The 24,833-nt window shown below is 44.6% G+C and overlaps 1 protein-coding gene and 2 long non-coding RNA genes across 6 annotated transcripts in view; 2 read left to right on the forward strand and 1 right to left on the reverse strand.

Moving 5' to 3' along the window:
• KIN (Kin17 DNA and RNA binding protein) overlaps positions 1–24,833 on the forward strand; it is a 398,804-nt gene that overhangs the window by 45,348 nt on the left and 328,623 nt on the right. The window lies entirely within an intron of this gene.
• LOC140691379 (uncharacterized) overlaps positions 1–24,833 on the reverse strand; it is a 74,617-nt gene that overhangs the window by 38,121 nt on the left and 11,663 nt on the right. The gene's annotated exons all lie outside the window — the stretch shown is intronic.
• LOC140691569 (uncharacterized) lies at positions 80–9,026 on the forward strand. Of its 3 annotated transcripts, none has more exons than XR_012067306.1 (4): positions 80–190; positions 272–446; positions 525–665; positions 8,669–9,026. It is a non-coding gene; the product is annotated as an uncharacterized lncRNA (long non-coding RNA). The 3 variants fall into 3 exon arrangements; XR_012067305.1 differs by lacking the exon at positions 8,669–9,026 and adding an exon at positions 4,637–4,925; XR_012067307.1 differs by lacking the exon at positions 525–665.

The following is a 24,833-nucleotide window of genomic DNA, read 5'->3' on the forward strand; positions in this document are numbered from 1 at the left end:
AAACAATAATGAAAAGTCTGATGTAGTTAATGACTCTAGGAGAAGAGAAGGTAGCTAAGCCAAGACCTGGCAACTCTTTTGTATCAGCTTCTTCTTCCATCCCTCTCCTCTATCCCCCATCAGTGGTAGGACCCAGGACCGGAATGATCCTGAAACTCAATAGGAACACTGATGTAATGATGCTTCTGAGGTCAGAAAAATAACCCTTTATCATAAGTTCTTAAAAATAATCATTCAAAATCTTTACTCATCCCTATCATCCTTCCTTCAGTTAATTCAAAAAGAGTCAACTAGAGGCAGCCAGCGGTTTATCTGAAGCTCTCCAAATGTCACCCATCTTGAGTAAATGGACAACACTACCATATTTGCAAAGGGCTTTTGATGTAACCATAAGATAGATGTTGTAGGATTTCCTTCAGAACATCTTTAAACTGGAAGATGGCTTGGTAAGGTCAAAACCTATTTTTGTTCATTCATTTATTTCCTGCATATTTATTGAGCCCCCACTAAGCACTATGCTTCAGGGCGCTGGAGCGGGGGCGACCGCCAGGACCCAGCAGACAGCTAATCTTTGTCTTGCAAGTGCTGAGGATGGGCGCCGGAACTACTTCCAACGTCGAAGGGAGGAGAATGTCTTCACGTCTCATATGGTGAAGGTGCTCTTGGTAGGAGATTTTTTTTAACTCAACCAAATAACAAGAGGGGGAAATGGTTGAATGAAATCAAATTTGGTTGATGCTGTCTGTTCTTTGTAAGACACATTCCTTGCCTCGATGTTTCCGGGTCCCCTTTTACCCTACCCTTGACCTCTAATCCACCTTGTAGACAGAATCGCCTTAATCCTTCTGTCACTCCCTGCATTCCTGCTGACTTTCTGTTGTCCACATGAGAGGTGTTAGAAACTCATGGAAACAGTCCCTTGAGTGTTGAAGACAGAAAAGGTAAGGTAACGTATTAGTTAGGGTTCTCCAGAGAGACAGAACCAATAGGAGATGATAGATAGATAGATAGACAGACAGACAGACAGACAGACAGATAGGTAGGGATATAAAGTAGATATAAATATTTATTGCATAACTATATATAAATTAAATATATATAAAAATAAGGACTTGGCTTGCACTGTTATGGAGGCTGCCAAGTCCAGATCTTCCGAGTGGGCCAGGAGTCTAAGACCCACAGAAGTGAACGTTCCAGTTCAAGGTCGAAGGCTATCTGCTACAGAACCGGGAAGAACTGATATTGCAAATGAAGTCCAAGACTGCTGAAGAAACCTCTCTTTTCTGAGGAGATCAATCTTTTTGGTCCTCAACGGATTGGATGAGACCCACCCACATTCCGGAGGGCAGTCTGCCTTACTCAAATCCACTGATTTAAATGTCAGCCTTGACCAAAACATACTCACGGAAACACCCAAAATAATGTGTGACCAAGGGTCTGGGCACCACATGGCCCAGCCAAGTCAACAAATAAAATCAACCATCATAGGAAAAAGCCCTGTACTAACACAGTTTTCTGATTCCTGTAGCATCCTTTCCTATAAGCATGTTTATAAATATGCCTTTCCATTTTGTGAAGTTATGGAGACAGTAACAAACAGTTGACTAGTGGACAACTTAAATATTCTAGAATCAGCCTTATTCTGTCTGCTACTTTCTTGATGGACTGTCATATCATTTAAATATACTTTTAAATGCCAAAGATGTTAACTCCAAAACTGTTTCCAAAACCTATAATACTTTAGAGGAGCAATTAAAATAGAAGAAAAGGTAGATACATCTCTTAAATACCTGAAAAGTAACAGATTTCTCCCCCCGCCCTAAGTCCCACCCAATCTCCTATTTTGAAATCAGGAAAAAGCCAGTGCCCTAAAGAACCACAGACCTTCTTCATCACTTGATGCTCCACATAGACCAGGGAAAGGAGCAAAACACAAATCATGGACACTCCCTGCTTTCAACAAAAGCAAGATGGCTCTGGGAGAAACCACTGCAAGAAAGTTGCATCACACACATTTAACCTGCAAGTGCCTTCGACCATAATCATGATTTTTATTTACTTCACAACTGTCGATGATTCTGTGACATTGACTGCAGATGAAATTCCACACACACGATTGTTAACTGCAGCTTATGTAGATTCTTTGCAGTGTCATGAATACAGCAGATATTTAATAAGCATTTGTTAAAGTTATACATTGTTATTCAACAGATAGTTAAAAGTGCACAATTATAATAGAGACGTTTGTGAATTCATTTGACCAATATATACGGCTGAGTACTTACCATGTACTCAGTTCCACTGAAAAGACAAAAATGGGTAAGCAGCTATTTCTAGCCAGAGAAGCCTGGAACCCAGCACACGAGAGAGGCAAGCCAACTGTGCATTAAAATAATAATCTGAGCGATGCTGTACTAGACAATCCAGCAAGAGTTATCAAAGCAAAGAGGAATCACTTCTCCCAAACTGCCTTATTTGGAGCCCCATCCTATAGACCGTACCCCAGATATTTCCACAAAGGATATTTAGTGATTGTGTTCCTAAGCCAACCATGACAGATCAACAAATAGACATGGGAAACTTGGGGGGGGAATGCTGAGTACTGACACTGAAGTCATCACTGATTACTTCAATGGGTGGCATCTGCAGTGGAACAGCAATAAATTATTTTCCATCTCAACAACTTTAAACTAAGAATAATTTAGTATCATTGTTGGCAATCACACACTTCTTCACTGGTACAGTGCAACCTACTTAAGAGCCACATTACATCTCTCCCTGATTAATAGCTTTATCTTCCATGGTCAGCAGTAAATCTCTTCCCTGCCAAGCACAGTGCCAACTTCCACACAATTCAAATTTCCAGTGAACGTGGTGTCAGGCCCAGAAGAAAAGTGTTCTTCTGTGGGACAAAAAGGTTTCATACCAAATGACTAGAGGCATTCTTGGTAGCAGGGTGATGTTTCTCATAGGAGGCATTGCATCTTCTCTGTTCACATACTATTTCAATACTATTCAGTCCAGTACTGTGGGGTTGGTTTTTTTTAGGTATCAGACCTAGAAACATAAAATCTTGAACTAGAAATGTTTATTTAAACAGCCTCATTATAGAGATGAGGAATCAGAGGCCAAAGTAACTTGCCCAAAATGTTAGGAAATGATGAAGGTAGAACTACATTCTAGATTTCCTTATTTTTCCCAATTCCATCATCCTCTTAAGTGGCCCATTAGATGGGATGCTACCATCCTGAAGGTAAACATTAATAACTACCACTTGAATTGTCTGAAATCCAGAATCAATTTACGACTGGATTGCTTTTCTACCAAGACACAGGACATATGAAAAACCACAGTCTCCCGAAGGAAATTGGAAATATTGGAACTGATCTATGGAGATCATGAAATTGTCAGATTGTGGGAAACATGCAAAAAAAAGAGGCATGTGACCCTCTGGAAAGCTTGAACTCTGTGAACAGAAAATATGTATGATTCGTTTTTATCCACAGAGTGTAGCAATGCCTGGCAATAGATTCTCAGTAAAACTGTGTCTGCCCCATAATTGTGTCTCTGTAACTCTTCAAAGCATCACTGAATACGAGTAACAATCATATGAGTGTGTCGTAGACACAGAGCACAGCCCCTCCCGGAAGGGTGCAGTATTTGCAAAAACAGGTGTTGCTGGCATTGGCTTTGCTGAGTGATAACAGACCACACCTCACTGACTTGAAAGTCAACGGCCTTATTAAGAAAGAAATAGAAGGTCTCAAAGCAGGTGAAGTAATTTCTCTCTTTCAGATCTGCTTGAAAATTCACATTTGCCTACCACTGACATAGCCACTATCTCTTGCCATGAGTTTCATGAGTCCATGGGATTTTTCACCTTCCGGCTCAATATGAATTTTCCCTTAAGTGACCACAAGAGAAAGAGAGAGAAAGAGAATATCAAAACACCAGCTCCAAATGAAACATTAGGGCTGACTTGCAAATCCAGGAATAAGGCATTGCTGCTCATAGAACCATGAGAGTTTGGCCACCTTTAAAATAAAGCAAGAAGTCAATCAACTGCTGGAGCAAGGCTGCCCACCCTACAATGCCCACACAACTCTCCAAATGTTGAAAGGGGTCCTTGAAGCAAATTAGGAGAAAAATGCTGTCATTACCTATTGCACTAAAACTCTGGATTATGCCCAACGTTACTTCATGAGCACTTGTCATATTTGGCAATATGAGCTGATATAAATGGAAAAAAAAGTGATACTATGATTTAAAAAATCAAAACTTGAAAGAAATTTAACATCACGTAAAAATCTTTATGATATATCTTGACATGAATAAAAGCTATGTGATTCCAGTTGTATAAAAATATTAAAGTAGTTGTACATTGTGTTCCAGGTGCCCAGTGCTGTGTAACAAACATTTCTAAAACATAGTAGCTGAGCACAAGGACACATTTATTTTGCTTCTTCAGTCAGGACTCAGTGGAAACAGCACCTCTCTCCTCCACTGGGCAGTTGAAGGCGGGGCCAGAATCACCTGAAGGTTTCTTGTCACCTGTCTGGTGGTTGATGCTGGCTGTTGGCTGGAAGTCTTGTTTTCTCTCTAAACCTCTCCTCTTTCATTTGGTTTTTCTATAAAGGTTCATTTGGGCTTCCTCACAGCATGGCCACTGGGCTGAAGGACAAGCATCCTGAGAGAGAAAGCTGAAAAGCAGCTGCATTACAGTCTCCAACCTAGCCTTGCAAGTCACACACATCACTCTCACCACAGTCCCAGGTCTGCCCAGATCCAAGAGGAGGGAGCAAAGACTTCCCGCTGGAAGAGTATCAGCGCAACCTTGCAAAAACGGCCAGTAGGATGGGATGTATATCAATGTGGCCATCTTTGGAACACACTCTGCCACACGTGGGAAAAATACTTACAGTAAAGACACCAAATGTTAAGAGTGCTTATCCTTGAGTGACCTGAAAATGACTTATCTACTTTTTCCATTTGTTTTTTGAAATTTCAGCAATGCTTTATTCTCATAATCATTTCTCTATAGTATATTTGATGGCAACAGTGTGGGGGGTAGACAGGATGGGAATGCAATAAGTTTTCCTATCGTCCTGGAAAATTTTGGTTCCCAAGATCCTCTTACACAGGGGTGTATCTCATTCATTGTATTTGCTCAAAGCCAGCCTTCCCAATGAAGGTTCTAATTTAGGGACTACTTGGTGTTCAAAAAAAAAAAACAGAAAAAAAAACTCCATGATCAACATTTGAAAACCTTCACCTCCTAGATCTTATCCTAGAGGGTAACAATACACAAGTGAATATTTTTAAGGCTCTGAATCATTGCTGTAAAGACATTACCAGCCCAACTGATTTGGCAGTTGAGCCCCATTTTTGTAGTGTCTGTCAGCTGAAAATAGACTTCGGGTACACATCTCTAAACCATGGTTTCTTAGCCTCAGCATCATTGATGCTTTGGGCTGGATAATTTTTTGCTGTTGAGAACCATCCTCTGGATCCCTGGCTTCCACCACCTGGATGCCGGTCACAATGCCCCTCCCCATCCCAGTTGCAGCAACCAAAAATGTCTCCAGACACCATCGAAGAGGCCACAAAATCACCCCTGCTTGAGAACCATGGCTCTAAATTAATGAGCAAAATTAGATTTTCAATTATGTGGAAAAGAAAATAAAACAGCATTTCCCAGATAATTGAAGAAATTGATTGAAAGTTTTTGCGCATACAGAGACTACAAATACGGCTTTAGGAATTAAATCCCAAACCAAACCCATTTACTGACCACAGATTTCTTCTGCCAAGGATAAATCAAGAGCAAAACCAAGGATATTTGCTTCTGTGGTTCTCATTTAAAAAAAAAAACTGCAGTCAAATCATGCAAATCTAACATGCTATAAAGTTCAATCCAAATTAGTAGAAAGACTGTGTTATAGAATTTTTAGAGAAATGAAGATTTTTAACTTTAAAAAACATACTGGGATGACTGTAAGATTAAGCAGGTATGGCCAACTAAGAGTTAAAGGGACCTGCTTTAATAAGTACCTATGTCATTAACGGATACGTTGTATTCATGCGTATAAGGCCTTCTCTTAAAAATAGTGGATCCAACCCATACTCCTACTTATGGGGAGACTTTGAAATGTCAAAGTTCATTCAAATTTATATCCAAATTGATCCACAAATCCCCATCATTGCCAAGTCTTCAGAACTACCCAAAATAGGCTACTTTCCATGAGCTCTCGAAATATTGTGAATAAATGAAGTTCTCTAAACTTAAGCAAAATAGCCCAAAAAGACAAATACAGAGAAAAGTAAGACAGCACAGGGCTGGAAAGAACCTGAAAAAGGAGTAACATTTCAGAATTTTAAGACCAGAGGAGACTTAGAGACCAGGTGTCTGGATTTCTTCGGAAGGCAGCCAGTAGGAGGGACCCAGCGACCCCAGTGTCAGCACGTCCCTGTGTGACCCCCGTCTCTGAGCGAGGGCGAGGCTGGTATCCGCTGCCAGGAAACAGAATATGGCAAAACTGATGGGATGCCACCCCCGAGATTTGCAAACTAATATATGCCACTAGCACATCTTCCTTTTTTTTTATAGCTGGCACGGTAAAGCATCTCACCTCAAGTCAACTAGCTGGCTAGTGGTCAAGCTTTTGACCACGTGTGTGGTTGTCACCGTCAGTCAGCAAGCCTCTCCGGACTGCAGTCTCCTTGCCGGTAAAGCGAAAGCTCAAGACCAGACCAGGGGTGGCAAACTACACGGGCCAAATCTGGCTTGCTGCCTGTCTGTGTAAATAAAGTTTTATTGGAACACCACCATGTTCATTTGTCCACTTACGTCTTTAGCTGCTTTCCTGCTGTAACACCAGACTCGAGCAGCTGAGACAGAGGACATATGGCCCAAAAAACCTATAATATTTACCACCTGGCTCTTTACTCTAAAAATTTACCTGCTGACCCCTAGATTCAGAGATCCCCAAGAAATCATCGTGTTCAAATTTCATATCCTAGGACTTTACAACCTAGAGCCCTGGCCCCCCATTGTGACCATCATTACATTTAGACTAGTGGTTCTCAGAGGATGGTCCCTGCGCCAGCAGCAGCAGCATCTGAGAACCTGTTGCAAATGCACATTATTGGGCCCCACCCCAATCTACTAAATCAGAAATTATTGGCATGGAGCCCAGCAATCCGTGTTTCAACCAGCCCTGCGCACACTGAGGGAACTCATAGTACTGGATGACTCCGACACGTTCTCGCATTGAAGACTAGGTGAGAAAAGTATAACTCTGAAAGAGAGAGAGAGAGAGGTAGAGAAAGAAAGAAAGGGGGGGAGAAAGAAAGAAAGAATAAAAGAAAGAAAGAAAAACAAAATAGTGCCTTCAAAAAGGGCACTTTTCAAGGCAATGATGCAGTGTTTCTTGTTTAGAACAAAAAATGGAGATGCTATTAAATAATAATAATAATAACATGGTTTGATCTCTATCACTTATCTCTCTTTGTGGAATTCGTGACAAACCACAGCTGCCAGTGTGTGTTTACTGTAGCAGCCGGGTAAAACTGTTCTCTGAGCTGAACAACCTGACGGTGTTCATCTGCGAGGAAAAAGCGTGTTGCATCGTACGCTTGACACACTAAACAAGGAGCGGATTCTAAATGGTCTTTCCGAGATCCAGAAAATGAAGCTGAACTTGGAAGTCTATATTATAATTTACCAAATACAAAAATTCAGGGCATTAGGTCTATTTTCTAAAGGTAAAAGCTTAAAGAAAAAAAAAAAAGAAAGAGAGAAAGAAAAAAAGAAACAGGAAATGGTGACGCCCACACACTCAGAGGAGGAATCCCAGGACCAAAACCCATTTCCTGCCCTGCAAGGTAACAGAAACGTCTCTTCTTTATCTAAAATCTGGTTCCTGTGCCCCTCAGAATCAAGAGCTGAGCCAAAGTGTTGGTTCAGGGTTGGCAGAAGAATTCTATTTCTTCTTTCCTTGAAAAACACAGAGAGACCTGAACCCTTCACCTCCTCTTTATGCAGAAAAAAGAAAGCGGAAGCGCCTCTTCCATCCCTGCCTGTGAGGCCCGGGCCTGGCTCCAGCCTCGCCCACCCGTCCAAGCTGGCCTTGCTGGGCCCGTGTGTCACCTGGAATCTCTACTATGAATGCTGACGCGTGAGGGGTGAATCTCTGTCATGCATTCAGACCCAGGCCTGGTGCCCTCATTCAGCCTTCTGAGATGCTGCATTTTAATGAGACACAGCTAGAAATCCAGGCCTCACAACCAGCAGCATCACATTTACTTTTCTGGCCAGATGGATCCCATACGAAGACCAGTCAAGGTGTTACACTTACCTGCTCTCTTGGGAACGTGAAGGGATCTTTCTTGTGTCACTTGGGGAAATTTGCTCCTATTTTAATTGTGATTCACCTATGTTTTTTTTCTTGTGTCAGAGTTCTAATGCTCTATATGAAATTCAGGGTGTTTAACCAACCTACCAACCAAGGCCTGAATACTCCAATCATGTCAACTTCCAAGTCTCGAATAAGGGAATGATTGTCAAATTATTATTTTTTTTTCCAGATCTGCCTCTTTAGGAGGAATGGTTCTCTCTAGAGGAGCGTTAGGGGTATTTGTTAATGATTGTGACCATTTCTTCTTGCAGACATAGGTACCACGAAATGCATTCCCTCGTAAAGGAGAAACGAGCAGGAAGGCTGGCTAGCGATCTGGCTGCTACAGACAGTCCTTACCCCGGAACTTCCAGACAGACGCCGAGAAGGTTCCTGCACTCCAAGTCAGCAAGCATTTTTTACTGCCTTGCATATAGTCACCAGAGCTACCTGCTCCCTTGCAAGAAAGGTTAAGATGCGGTCCCTGACTGCAAGCTGCTACGGTCACCATGGAAAACAGTTTGGCACTTTCTTACAAAGTTAAACAGACACCTATCTTTTGATGTATCTGTTCCACTCCTAGGTGTTTACCCAAATAAAAAAATATTTACCCAAGGGAAAGCATAGACAGCCACACAAAGACTTGTACGTTCATTACACCTTGATTTATAATAGCCCCCAACTGGAAACAACTCAAATGGCCATCAGCAAGTGAATGCATAAAAAACAGCAGTGTATTCATGCAAGGGAACGCCACTCAGCAACCCAAAAAAGTGGACTCTCGATGCTGTCCACAGTGATGAATCCCAGAATCATTAGGCTGAGTGAAAAGAGTGAGACAAAAGGGTACAATGCTGTATGATTCCATTGACAGAATTCCAGAAATTGCAAACTAATCTATAGCAACGGAAATCAGATCACTGGTTGCCTGAGGATGGGGGCGGGAAGAGGGAGGACTGTAAAGGGACATGAGGAAAGTCTGGGGGCAGAATACATGTACTATTCTCATGGATGGTTTTGTGGGTGTGCAAATACGGCAAAGTCTATCAAACTGCACAACCTGAACGGTTTATTGCGTGTCCGTTACATCTTCATGATCCTGTTTCTTTTCATAGTGTGATTCCTGTCTTATTTTCACTGGTGAAGTTAAATATGCCGCCACCTGGAAATGTGTGATACTCTCGCCAGGCACTTTGAAAAGTCAGACGAGCCATCACTTTTAGTCCCAGGAATCTTTTGATGCTGAGAAATCTAGTCCCTCCGACTGCACCCCCAGCCCGACTCTGAGCCCAGTTGTGCCCCAGGAGAATGTAGTTTCTGGTTCCACAGAAGGGCCCTCTGACATCTTCCCTCCAGGAGAGGAAAAGAGGTGACAAGAGCGAAGCTGCCTTTCCTTTCTGCAAAGTCCAAGAAGAGGACAAACCCAAGCTGAGAGGTCAAGATGCAGACGTGCCCGGGACCCTCCTGCACACCACAGAAACCATTCTTGACGGGAACTCACCTTGAACTGAGTAATGGGGCCTTCTGGGTGGTTTTAGTCTCGACCTGACAGCAGAGTAAGAGGATCCGGGAAAAACACCTGGGTAGAAACAGCCCCCCTGGGCCCCCCTCCTGGGGAAGATTCTTGTCCTTCCTGACCTCGTCGGAAAGCCCCCCTGCTTCTCAAAGCCACCCTGCCCCCACAGACAGACGCCCATCAGGAAAATGCCACTTGGTGCTAAGTACAAAGTTACTCATTTGACACATTCGCCACAGGGTTCGCCAGCAACTGCGAGCACGGTGCCTCTGAGTTAACCCTCCCGTCTGTAAGCTAATCAGTCCTTCCAGCCCATTTGTGGTCACAGCCATACCCTCCTGCCTTTCACCTCTTGGTGTGGTCTGGCTCCATCGCAGGTGAGGCCCAGACAAGCCCAGGTAGCTTCTTTCTGAACCTCGGGTACCACGACATGAATTTCCAACACAGGTCCTATTCAAGGAGGAAGCAAGATGCTCAGGGGCCTCCGGGTGGCTCAGCCTTCTTGGAATACCTAGCTCCCGACAAGCCCCAGTGCTGGGGCAGTGGAGTGATGCTCAAAGGACAAAGATTCCTGACATCTCTCACCTCTACGGCGGTCTCTAAAATCATAGCGCTGCTTTCCAATAGGAAGGGAGGATGTGTGAGTTTCAGTCCTAAGACAAAGCACAGCCACTGGCCACTCTGTAAGACTTTTCTATTTAAAACGTTCTCCCATCTACCTTGCGGGTGGTTGAGCCTCGCCGAGGAAGTGAGCTCTCCAGAAAAGTGATGCTGTCGTTTGTGGAACATGAGCCAATGCTCAGCAGATTATAACGACCGTGAGAGGTCTTGTCACACAGGATGCTAATTTCACATATTTAGTATAAAGGCGCAGTTCACAGCTGGAGCGATTCTGCCCTCGTCCCCAGGGGGGACATCCGCCAATGTCTGCGGGTGGCAGATGCTGCTGGCATTGAGTGGGTAGGGGCCAGGGACACTTCTAAACATCCTACAATGCATAGGACCACCCACCACCCACCCACACACCAAAAATTATCTGGCCCTAAATATCAGAAGTACAGAGGGTGAGAAATCCTGACAGACAACGGAAAGCTGGGTCTTTCTGGGGACTTGCCAGATGTATGGGAAAGTAAGCCACCTCCGCTTTAAACTCAGTCTTCAGAACTTGGTGGTAAGACGGGCATCTCATTTGTCTGCCTTGATTTCCCATCTCTGCAGAATGGAACGGTCCCATGTCATTTACTCCTCTCCTTCCCTGCTTCCTCCTGGAGAGCTGCTAATGAGTGTTTGCCAAGTCCTTTGAAGACCCTAATTACTGTTATCCGCAGTCTATCAGCTCGAGATCGCACAGCACCCGGAGCCCTGCCGTCGGGAGACGTCGAGCAAATGAAACCGGCCCCATCACTGGGGCTGTGGTTTGTCCTCTGTGGAGGGCGGTGTCAGGTCCTTAGGCTTGAATGACTCCAATCGACCTGAGAATCTGCTGAAGGAAACCAAGGGTTCTCACAATTAAGTCACAGCCTTTCCCAAAGTCAAGGAACTTCAGCGGAGGGCTTCCGGGCGCCAGCACGCGAGATGCAGAAAACCTTAGCGTGTGGCGAGCGTTCAGGAAAACGTTGCTGATTTCTTGCTCACTGCGTAAATCAGACGAAATGCGCTACCAAACTGAGGATATTCATACTTACACTTCAGAGTCGCCGTGAGGATTACGTCTATTTTCAGAATCATTCCAGTGCCTCACATGAAGTCAGCACGGCCCTTCAAAAAATACATTTAGATAAGCAAGGTCCTCCTCTACAACCCAGGTTATTCCACAACTTTAATAACCTACAACGAAAAGGACCATGGAAAAGAACATACAGATGTAGAACTGAATCAGTATGCTGCACTCAGAAACTAACACAACGTTGTAAATCAGCTACTCGTCAGTGAAAAAAAGCAACAGAAGTTTATAATTCAGAGTTCGCTGGGTGACTGCAGAGTTATGCCAGGTTTTCACAAAGTTCCTGCCAAGCAGACGAAAACTTGATGTTTGACACCCAAATACATTTGCCTCAAGTGGGGATGGTCCTGTCTTCAGTTCTCACCCATGTTTCCTGATCGCCAGCATGTCTCTGACTGGAAATGACAGCGACCTCGGGTTCACAGGTCTGGAGGAACCCAGCACCAAGCCCCCCGCTGAGCACAGGCTGCATAAATCAGCACCAGAAGAGTCGCCGTGAGAAGCCAAAAATGTGAAGACACCGCATCTCTCGTGGTGGACCGTCCAACTGACCCAAGAAGTCATTGCCAGCATTGAATTACAGCGAAGTCATGAGGCCGGGTATGTGGAAGCGTCCCTGAGAGTGGATGAGGCTCGAGACAGTCAGAGGGAAGGGCCTGGACCAGGCCGGGCAGGCTGCCAGGGTAAGGTGGGCTGTCATAGGGTCTGGAAGCATGGGTAGGATTCTGGAAGGCGACGCTAGAAAAGCAGCCTGAGTTTCCTTCTCACTTCCCTAGCAACCGCCAGGCAATCATTCCGATTTTCCAGGCAAAACTGCACCTCAGTTGTAAAGGCCCTGAGTGCAGCGTGGCTTCTGTGATCCCTGGCTCAGTCACATGTCTGTAGACAGCAACCCGGCCCCCATGGAGCCGTCACCCAGCAAGAGGGGACTGACGTCGACCTCTGGTTCTGAGACTTGAAGCCAGAACAGTCAGCTGAGGGGCTTGGTGGAATGCAGATCGCTGGGCCCACGATGGGGCTGGGGCCTGAGAGTCTGCACTGCTAACCAATTCCCAGGGGATGCTATGTCGCCAGTGTGGGGTGTTCTTTGGGAGAACCAGTGACGGAGCGTGTGGCTGCCTTAGAGCAAACAGACGTCTCTTTGGGGAAAACATGCCAAACGCTCACCCAGCCGAAGGGAGGTCTGGACACCTGCTTTGGAAGAAGCTGGACATCACCTGGGCAGTGATGACCTCACTTACTAGACGTTCAGTGGCAGGGGCCCGGGAAGTCTCCAAGACACAGATATTTGCTGAACCCCTGCCGTGGACCAGGGGCCTCACGGTGACGTCATTGCCCTGAGGTTTTCATCTCAATTTGCAAGGTCAGCGTTCAACGATGCAAAACTTCTTCTTGGAGTTAATATAAAGGGAAGGAGCAGGTAGACAGGATCAAACGAGAGACTTTAAAAACACACACACACTGCACACGCCAACACACCCAGAAATGACCCAGCACAGGAAGAGGGCGGAGGCCAGAAAAAGGGACCAAAGCGAAAAAAACAACCCCTGGCAGACAACAGATAAACTGCTTTGTGGTTCAGTCCAGAACATAGGAATTGAATCAGTTCTGGAAAGCGGTTCCCTCCCAGGTCTGCTTGATTCTCGTCTTGTGCTTTTTTAAACTAGCGTTTTCTTCATTTGCAAACCTGCTTCACTGTCCCAGCCCTTTCCACGGCATCTGGTATTTTCCAGAATCTCCCACAGAAAGCCTATGGAAGACGTTCCATCACCCACGGCAGATAAGTGCCCATCTTCATGATGAAGACCAGAGCTGTTTCTGCCAGTTTCTTTTCATTGAGTGAAACTGAGAAATAAAGTCACCAGCTGAAACTACTGGGGAAATGTGAGCAAGCAAATGCAATTATTAACTGGGTTGAAATGTATTATTAATAATTATTAGCCCTGCTGTAGCGTTTTCTGGCTTCCAAGCCATTTACAAACATCAACTAATTAATCCCTACCTCAGCCCCGTGAAGTAATTAAGGACTATTATCCCATTTTACGGAGGGGGAAACTGAGGCTCCCAACGGCAAAGTGCCTGGCCCAAGGCCACAGAAAGGATATGCTCTCAGAATCATGGGACCTCTCAGACTTTTGATTGTAGGCTGGAAAGGTCTCATTCCTGGGGTTTTAAAACTGAGTTTCTTGGAGAAGCCACGCCTCACACAGAGGCATTGCCAGAGAAAGCGAGGTCCCAGCTTTCTGCAGCACCTTGCTACAAATAAAGCAGAATTTTATTTTTCTTTAGTGTTTCCCTTTCTCGTTAACTTTATAAAAGCATGCTGACCTGGGGGAAAAGCCAAAGCATTTTAATGATGTATAAAATAAAAAAGACCGATCGTAAACCCTTCTGCCCACACAGAGAGAACACAGGCCTGGTATGCGGACCCGCGTGTTTCCTTTCCCTCTTGCGTTTGTAGCTGCTCCCCTTCTGAGCCACGTAGCTCAGCGACAGCCAGAAACTTTTTTTCTTAAGGAAAGAAAATGAACATCCAAACTCAGCAGGTTCAGCCTGAAGGGCTGCCCGTGGTCTGAAATGCCCTTTTATAATAAATCCGGTTCTCACTTCCATTTCCGGAACTTTTCTCAGAGCTGCCATCCCCACCACAAAAACTTGTCTGGCTTTTTTTTTTTTTTCTCTAGTATTTTGCCTAATTTCCTCTCATCCTCCCCTCTGTGTTCACATCTTTTCTTCAACAGGAAGGGCAACGGCTTGGGTGTGAGGGCTGGCACTTTCCAAGTCTCCCTCCCCTCCAGCCGAGGGCCCCTTGGGTGTTAGGTCAAGGTCTGAGACAGCAAAGGTGGCACCGTGTGACACACAGACGCCGTGGGCTGCCAGGGCGTCTCCTGCAGCGGTCCTCACAGGGGTGAGTGGGGAGCTCCCAGCGCCCTTCTCCTCTTTCCATTGCCCGTTGACGGCAGGCAGGGGACAGCAGGGTAGACGACAGTGACAGCAGTGGGGCAGCACCTCCTGCCTGCTGGGAGACACCCGCCCCCACCCCAGATCCTCCCATAATCCCACACTCCCCGCTTCACCTTGATCTGATGCACAAACCACATCAGCACCGGCTGTCAGTCTGCTCATGAGTGTTTCTCTGTTCTCCGTGGGCTCAGGTGGAAGTTGACTCGATGAGCTTTTAAAACTCCCCGCAGTTCAAAAGACATATATTTAAAAAGTTCGTTTTTATTTTCTTTTTTATTGAAGTATAGTTGATTTACAATATCGTGTTAGTTTCAGATGTACAGCTAAGTAATTCGGTTATACATATGTGTATATGCCTGTATTCTTTTTTCCTATTCTTTTCCATTATAGTTTATTACAAGATATTGAATATAGTTCCCTGTGCTACACAGTAGGTCCCTGTTGTTTATCTATTTTATATATAGTAATGTGCATCAGTGAATCCCTTACTCCCAATTTCTCCCTACCCCCCTTACCCTTTGGTAACCATAAGTTTGTTTTGTCTGTGAGTCTATCTCTGTATTACAATAAGTTCATCTGACTATTTTTTAATTCCACATATAAGTGATATCATATAATACTTGTCCTTGTCTGACTTAACTTCCCTTAGTGTGGTAATTTCTGGGTCCATCCATGATTCTGCAAATGACATGATTTCATTCTTTTCTATGGCTGAGTAGTATTCCATTGTGTGTGTGTGTGTGTATATATATATATATATATATACACACACACATGTCTTCTGCTGATGGATATTTAGGATGCTTCCATGTCTTGACTACTGTAAATAGTAATGCTGTGAACATTGGGGGGCATGTATCTTTTCAAATTAGAGTTCCCTTTGGATATATGCCCAGGAGTAGGAATGCCAGATCACATGGTAAGTCTATTTTCGGTTTTTTAAGGAACCTCCATACTGTTTTCCACAGTGGCTGCTAAAAACATTTTTTAAACAGGCAAAGTTAAACTTTAGTGATTTGGGACACCCACTTGGGTGATAAAGACTATAACGCATGGAAGTGATTACCATGCAGGAGTAATGATTACTTTTTATGATGTGGAAGCGTGTGTGATGGGGGATGTGGAAGGGGTTCTAAAGCAAGCAGCACGTTTCTCTTGTGGTGTGGTGACAAGACTGCTCACATTATACAATTCATTGATTGCTAACTTATGTACTTCTATGCAGTTTTCACTATCGTTGTTATAATTTACAACTTTTCTAAGTTTAAAAAATATAGAGAGGATGCCCTGGGCTTCCTTCCCTCTGTATGGTGGAGCCCCATGAAAACTGACGGGGTTTGTTATCTTTTGGTTTTAATAAAATTATTTCTATTTTCTCTCATGAAATCCGAGTCTCTCTTAGAGTTCCCAAAGAAACAGTAACACATTTGGAAGACTTCTGGTAAGTGACTTGTTCCTTGAAACGTGCCAGTTAGTAGAAGCCAAGAGCAAAATGTTTTTGGTTTCCTGTCCAGCACTGAAGTCGTCTATTGCTCCAGGTCTCCAGGACTGCAGGGGGTTAGGGAGAGCACCATTCTCCAAAGGGAAATACCCTGAGAAGCCCTGATTTGATGTGGCGACCATGGACCACAGACGGCCCCGGGGGGGCCGCCCGGCCAGCCTTCCCTCCATCCTCCCCTGCATGTACCGCGCCGGCTCCACCTGTCCCTTTGCCCCTCCTGCTGATCCACGCCTGATGCCCTTTCGGCAGAGGGAGCTGAAATTAGGCAAATTCTTCAGGGAGCTTTCTCTTCACCCTTGAGCTCAGCTAAATGTCTCCCTTGTACAGCGTGCACAACTCTGCCCTAACATGACCACATTAAAGGGAAAGCCTCTCTCTGTGTGTCTGTCTTGTTCACTGGACCAGGAGATCCTCTTAGGTAGAACTAGACCTCATTCATCTCAGCATCCTAACATCCGACATCGCACCTGCACATAGTCAGTATTCAGCAAGTGTTCATTCAATGTAAACATAACTGAATAACTGATTAGACCCTGCCCTGTACCGAGAGGAGATTTCCCAAGGCCCCCCACCCCAACCCCACCTACTCTCTGCTCCATCAGTCACCCCCAAACCTGCTGATCACAGGACCATCTAATGAGATTTTAAAATTCAAGTTCCTTGGTCCTCGCACAGAGATTTAAAAAAAATCTCCCCCCGCACCATTTGGATACATCAGTCAGATTTTGGAGTCGTTGCTTAAGGTTGGTCAGAGAAATCTGACGCAACGTAATAGTGATGCTTGAGGAGAAATAGGAATGAAATAGTCAGAGTCACTCAAAACACTAGACAAGCCACGGCCAGGAGGGGAGGGGAAGGGGGAAAAGGTCTTGTCACGAGGGCTGGAATTTTAGCTTTTCAGCACAAGCAACCTCAAGGAAAATAAATTTAGTCAAAGCCTTAGTACAGAAATCCAAAGCAACTGTCAGGTAAACCGTTTCTCTTTCAAGAAATCAGAAAGGCGGGGGCAACGAAGCAGGTCTCTTTAACCGAAGCTACAAACTTGAGTCTCTGGCAAATGGCAAAGCATCCTCAATAGCGCATTTACACACCTATTAAAACAAAAAGTCCAGTCAGAAATACCAGTAAATGATTCGAAGCCTGTATTGAAGCCATGCAGCTGCGAAAACGTAAAATATAATCTCAGATTTTTAGAGCAACTGCTCCAGAAAGGAGCCAGATACTGAGTTTAAAGAAAACGACTTTTTGAAATTTTTAACGGTAAAAGGAAGATTGCCTTCGACTTTATTTTACGTTATCTTATGTACATGTGCAGAACGGACCCAGGACACGGACGAAAACTCCACATTGACCGTCGGAGGGGAGGAAAAGGGTTTGGGACTAGAAGTGGAGGCGGCAAAGGACAGTGGGTTGAAAGTAAGTCAGTCAAACTTTTTTAGGGCTTAGCCTCCAGCTCAACACCATGAGCCCAGATGCAAATAAGGGAGAAAATGAAAAAGAAACTGATCCTTCCAAAGCTGGTTGTCAGTGATGAATGTCCTGGGCCTTCCTGACAAGCCAATGGTGAGTAGAGAGGAAGGATTTGCGAGGAGGTAAGACTAACCGTTAATATTTGCCATCCCACCCACTGGCCACTGTCGGGTCCGGGGTGTCCCTGAAGCTGTGCTCAGCTGTCACCCTACCCATTCCTGATCCACCTGCAAGTGCCTGTTTGTTCAGCTTTTCCCCTCCGGGCACAGCAAGAAGTTGCTCTGTGGTAATTCCAGTCCCAGCGAGCTGGGTACGTCTTTCACAGCTCTTGTGTTGTTATTAACTTTGTGACTAACTGAGAGGCGTTTGGTTCTTGAAACTGTGCCACAGAAGCGTCTCTCTCATCTCGGGGTGATGTCAGCCCCATAAACGGGAGCGCTGGAGGAAACAATAGCAATTTCAGTGGTAAAATTTAATGAGGTAGACTTTATTTTCCCCAAATCTAAAATTACCTCCATTCTCTGCACCGGGCAGTGAAAAGGATTTTGAAGGGAATTTCAGATGTGGGTTTAGGTTTAAGAGTGATTTGGGTGCTTTGACTTTGAAATTCCCCAGGGGAAAAAAAAATCATGAAATTTTTTTGCATTCTCCATTAGAAGCTGATTTCAAGCGACTCCTGTGGCTCTCATGAAAAGAAACTGCGCATTTCCCAACAGCCTTGGCACAGATGATTCCAACAAGCCTTAAGACAGCCTTTCAAGGTAGGAGGCAGTGAGTTGAGCACCAGAACCTAAAGGACGTGAGCTTTGGAGAACTTTAATAAAGTCCCATCAAGTCAACAGCTTAAGGAGAGAGCAAAAGCCGGGACTCTCCAAGATGGGGACTGAGAATTGTCCAAAGTTAGAGAAACAGGTTACATACCAATATAACCTAGAGCCCCATGTGTCCCCAATGGAAAGACGTATAGTAATGACCTTCATTAGGGACATGATCTGAATCCACAGTTTAACTTTACAGAGTTGTCGAAAACAGAGCAGCCATGTTGACCTGCTGACAGCTAATACATGACATTAATTAATGTCCCAGGACTGTTGCCAGCACAGCATAATCCCTCTGACCAGTACTATTAACTTCTTGCTTTTTTCTGGCATCTTCCAACCAATGCAGTGGAGAGGTGTCTCCATCTGCAACTGTTCTTGTGCCTTGAAAAACACAAACAAAAAAACAAAACAAAACAAAACAACAAGCTATGTGGCGCTAAGTTTTGCAGCGTTTGGCTCGAAAGAGCCCGAGTCCAGAATCTCAGCCAAAAGCACAGGGACTGCATCTCCGCATTCTGAGTCCGTGGCTTCTGTAGCTTTGAATTCCTCCTCCGCAGCTACAATCGGTTTTTCCAATGATTAGGCCTCCAACAGAGTTTGTTCGACTCCAAACCCCATCCCAAAAAATCAAGGAAAATGGTAAGAGTCTCGGGGAAGGTATCTTCCTTTATGACATCTGTGAGGCATCCTTTGGCACTGCTGATTAGGTGACCCCATGACAGAGTGGACTGCGGACCACAAGGAACCAGTCCCCATGGGGTGGGTGACGTGTACTCAAAATCACACCACAGATCGAGACTTCATACCTTCGAGAAGCGAAGCACCAGCACGGGGCCTGGGAGAGCACACCGTGCCACCTTTATTATTTCTCTTTTTCTTTTTCTCTCTTCCTCTTTTCATTTGTCTTCTTCCCAATTTGTATGCTAGGAGCTAGGGCTCTATGTAACGCTCAGCCAGTTTCCACAAGGACCTGAATCCTGGAGCCAGGTAAGGAATTTTAAACCTACCTCATTATACACCTGCATATCAGACAGTGGAACGGGCATAACCTTGCATTTGTACGATCTTTCACTGAATAAATGCATTTCGATCACAGTACACAAACAATGCCTCCACCTTCACTTGGAGATGTCCCTTTCGGACAAAAACTGCTTGCAGCCACAGCAGAAGCAAGTTTCCAGAGATAGTTCACACACACCCCAGAGATGACCTCTAGAAGCAGGACTGGGGTTATGTGAACTGGCTGGAATATGAATATACCCTTTTATTTGGAAATACTAGGAATCTGCAGGTGCCACAGACCATTCAGGCTTTCTTTCTTTTCTGTCCTACTTCCTCTAAAGTGAGTTTGAAGGAATGGCTCTTGACACCAGCTGGCCCCACAAAAAAGTTACTCAATGGCTGTACCTAAAGTTTCCCGCCCACTGCCTTAAGGTCCCATGAACTAGAAAGCAGAAGTCTCTAAATGAGCTTACTGACGACCTCAAACAAAACTAGCACCAAGTTTAACAGTCCGCCTTCCACTTACTCTTACACCAGGTTTCTCTTGAGCCCACTGTATGGTACCTGCAAAGTATTCAGGAGAAGTCCTGCAAGTCATGACCTCAGGCAGGCCAGCTCTGCAGGTACGAAAAATTAGGCAGAAAGATATGAAATGATTTACTCAGCACAGGCAAGAACAAAGAACAGCCAGTGACATCTTTCCCCATCTCTTGCTCAATACGTCCTACTAATTTTCTCAATCTGATAAATTACTGATAAAAATCAAAGACAACATGAATCTCCATGTTCTTGTTTCCCAGATGAGGCCAAAAAAAATCTGTTTGTTTGCACATGCATTTCCAAAGTGAGTAATGGAGAACTACATTGTTTCCGTCATTTGGTCCCGTCTGTCTCCGGGTGTGAAGAATTCAGGCATGTTAGTGACAAATGTTGCCTGTGTCAACTGCCCCAACCCAACCCTCCCCCCGAAAGCCAGAGAAGGTGGAAATGCTGGCATGAAACAGGACCTCCTAACTCTTTCTTGTGTTGATGAGTCAAGATGGATGTTGGACAAAGGATGGTTAAACAGACCTGTCGGTGTGTGGAAATTCACGACCTCTGTACACGGCAGAAATCATCAGGGAAGAGTACGTCAGGTGGGCAGGTAGCGAATGCTCCGGGTAGTGCCTCCTAAGTGTAGGAAAAATTGGGATCCCCTGCTCCATGATCTAATTGGCTTTGATCAATGCAGCCAACTCAGCAGAAACTAGTCATATCAAGTATCGGTCAACAATTGCTCCAAATAATAACCAACAGTGATGGAGCATTTGCTAAGTGCCAGACGCCAAGTGTTAATGTGAGTTGTCTGATTTCATCCACCTCCTCAAAACCTTGCGAGGTAAGTAATAAAAGAATCAGGATCAAGTGAACTGGAAATCCACGTAAGGTTTTCTCACGTAGTATATGATATCCAGCAATTAACCTCTAAGGCTTTGTTCCCTCATCTAAAAGATGAGATAGTGGCGCGTGCCTCATAGAGATCTTGCGAGGATTAAATGAACGGATATATAGGAAGCACTAGGCACCTAAGTGCCGTTTGCATTTAGTTTTATTTATTACTTCATTTTCAGGTTTTTTTAATTGAAGTAGAGTTGATTTATAATGTTGTGTTAATTTCTGGTATACAGCATAGTGATTCAGTTATACATCTATATATACATATATATATTCTTTTTCGTTACAGGTTATTATGAGATATTACATATAGTTCCCTGTGATCTACAGTAGGTCCTTGTTGTTTGTCTCTTTTATACATAGTAGTTTTGCTTAGCAAATAAATTAACACTGAGAGTGCAGTAGTGTCCCCAAATATCAAGTATGATATTTTTACATTAAAAAAAATGACACTGATTATAAGCATCATCGTACAGATTGCCAGAGAGAGAGTCCAGCCGCTCTGCTGGGCTGCAGAGGTGTGGTCCTTCTCTTTTGTGACCCTGTCTGTGTCCCTCACGTTTTCATCTTGGTCAAGAACCTTTCCAAGTTGGACAGACTCAGCCTTTTGTCAAGCCCCTGTGCTTTCCAGAAAAGCAAAAGGAAAGGCTCAGTGATGCTCGTCTCCCACAAGCCCGTGTTCAGTTTGGATGCTTTTTGCCACTGCTCCCCCAGCTCTCGGTGCATCCCCGCCGCCCACCCCACTGTCCATCGTCACTGCATTCTTTAGGTCGGCTGCTCAGAACTCTGCCGATGGGTAGATGGCTTTATCCCCATGGCCTATGGCGGGGGGGGGCAAGAATTCCTCTCCCTGTCTTCACAGTGTAATTATTTCCATCACAATCTCACTTCCATTGCGACTGCCTACTCACTCCACAGCACCCAGACCTGGCCTTGTGTGCCCCTCGTTCACCTTGGAGCCCGCATGCCCTTGCTGTACTTCTGCTGCCGTTTTCAATGTCATCTTTAAAGTTATCGGGTTCTCTAAATCCAATCAAAGACTACTTCCTCAAGGAGAACACGGCACATAAGCGGCTGCTCTTTCTATTTTTAAAGCTTAAAAGGAAAGGAGCTCCTTAGCCTCCCATCAGTGGAAACATCCACCTTGGGCTATGATCCGTGATTCCTAAGATTGTGGTGGTTCCACCTTCCAGGGAACAGATAAGACAAACTGCCCCAAACAAGGCTTGGATGTGCCTGCTGATAACTTGGCTCTCTCTAGAATTCAGCCTACAACTCCTACGACTAAATCCACTGGCTAGAAGTGGAGGAAGTTGACTGTCGGCTTACGGAATAGTTAGGTATCCACTGTTTAATTCTATTCCTTGGCACCTGTACCTGAGGAAAAAGCATAGGAAAATGTGATTTCTGTGAAAATGAGTTCTTGGTCTTTGTTGAACACTCAGAGCAAAGGGGAAGATTAAATATTTTCTGGATTTGTTGTGTTTAAAAACAGAATAAAACTGTACATTCGGTGGCTCCTATGTTGGCAGGGGGTTGGGGGGTGGTGAGTGGAATTTATCATCAAGAGAAAGGAATGGTTCTTAATCCTTGGCAAGGAAGAACGATGGGGGATTGTGACTAGCTGTGCACTTAGGAAGGCTTCATGACGGTGCTCTGAAGGGTGTTGAAATTTAAACGGACATGCTTTCAAAAGTCGGGGAAGTGAACGCTGGCTGGGTCCTTTTTAGTGCTGTCATTATACACAGTTTTGCACCTTCCTGTGGCCCATGGAGGATGGGAGTGAGACATTTCAGTTTGTGGTTCTTTGGGTATCCATCTACTCAGGGCGCACTGCCCCACTGACATCTGGGGCTGCCTCTCTGTGTTTCAATTTACTCACTGATGCAAAATATGAATGAATACATACTGTATCTTTCTCCAAGTGATGTAGATACATAACTTATCTTCCTCCAATAGAATCAAAAACGTTGAGGTCCCTTACTTTAAAACAAAGTACTACTAAAGGTCCCTAAGACAAAAAAAAAAAAAAAGAAAAAGAAAGAAAGAAAGAAAGGATTTCATTGCAACATTTGCCTGTTTCTCTGGAGCAAAGGTACAATGCCATTAGTAGCTCTAGGAGAGACAAGGCCAAGACAGGTGCCACAGGCTTTGCAGCTCAACTCATCTTCTGCTCTGCTTTGTCGGAGCCCTTAGGCAATTTATTTAAGCACCCCATAGTTCAGCTTGCTCATCTGCAAAATGGGTATAATCATACCCACTACCTCACTCGTGCAGCATGAAGTAGTTAATTAAAGCCATATAAAGCTTTTGAAAATATAAAGTGCCATGTATGTGCTAATTAATATAAATCCAAAAAAAGCACCATGGTTCAATTTTTAATTACCTATATATTTTATTGAAAATACATAAAGCGCATAATAAAACTAACCTCTGTGTCAAAAATTACTGCTCACCTGTGCTGTCTTGTTCATTCCTCTGCGCAACTTACAGTAGCAATTTCCTAAACTGAAGTAGCAATTGTATTCAGTGACAGAAGCGTAACCAATCCGACCAGGCCTAATTGGTGATTTACTGGGTCATAAAACAGCACACCTTGCTCTTCCTCAATTTCCCCTAGTTATTATAAGTCCATTACTGTAATACTAGGATCTGTTATTGAAAAGTTATAAGAAGATAACAGGGTTTCAGGCCAACTTCATGTTAAAGGATTTAAACACTGAAGTATGACTTTTCCTTTAGATCTTTGAAAAATCGTTTAAAAAACTTCATGAGAAGAGAAAGATATTTTAAAAGTGGGTTTCAGGTCTGTGTAGAATGAGAAAACCTAACAGGGAAGGAGGAAGAAGTGTGTAGGTACCAATCCCCAGCTTCTAATCCTCCACCGCCAGAGAAGGGAAGGAAAAGGACACGTTGTCTAGATCCCTTGCTTTCCCACAGCAGAACAGCTCACTCGACCGTAGCAATGAACATTTCTCCTCTCCAATCAACTCTGAGCTCATCCTTGTTTAATAAATTGTTGGTCCATGGACATTCAGCATTTCAAGAGGAGGACAAGAGACACACAGTGAAATTTTGGTGGCCATCGGTCTTTAGAAAATGGTAGTAAACTTTAAATCAGTCGCATTGCTTGTCCCTCCTGGAACAAAACCCTATGATTAAGGCCAGGAAGACCAAGAATACGTGGTCTCTGCCTCAGATACCAGGCAACTGAAAGACAAGACCAAAGATGTTATGAACCAACATGAGGCTGCTCTGAGAGCCATTATGTAAGGCTGTTATATGGCGTTGAATGAATGAAAGAATAGAAAGACAATGGAATCGGGGTACATCATTGCCAAGGGAATTCAGAGCAAGGAAAAGTGTCTTTGAAGAATCCTCAGTGGGGTCATAAAGAAAGGACGGGGTTGACAGAGGCAAAGAGGCAGTGAGGATAAAGCCAAGCGAGTGTCTGGGTGATTCAGAAGGGGACTGGGAACTGAGAGGAGGTGGGGAAGGCAGGAGGCTGCCCTTCCCTAGAGACCGAGCAGTGCAAGCCAGCAACATTGTTCTACGCTCTGTTGGGCTGCATTTTAAGCTGCAGCAAGACTCCAAACATTAGAGAGCCACGTCTTCCGAGCGCGAGCACGTCTTCCGAGCGCCGCATTTAAACGGGCCATTCTTGACAGCCGTCCCTCTCTTGACGATGAGTCTTCACCCGGAGAACACAGCGTGGGTGACAAGGAGTGTAATTCATTTGCTTGCTTTTAGCAGCAAACAACTCTGTCTTACTTGGAAAATCGGCCCTCTCCAGCCTGTTTGCCCCATCCCAGAACCCCTTTCACGCCTGTTCTCTTTTCTGCTGCTCACTGGCGTCAGCAGACACGAGAAACACGTGTGGAACTGGCCCAGTCCCAGGACACTGCCTGTGGCCTACAACCCACACCACCCGTCCACCTGGCACACACCCACAGGTTTTTGGAAGAACGAACAAATGATAAAATGGGACAGTGGTCCATATACCATT

The sequence above is a fragment of the Vicugna pacos genome, chromosome 35, assembly GCF_048564905.1.
Source record: "Vicugna pacos chromosome 35, VicPac4, whole genome shotgun sequence".
NCBI classification, from domain to species: Eukaryota; Metazoa; Chordata; class Mammalia; order Artiodactyla; family Camelidae; genus Vicugna; species Vicugna pacos.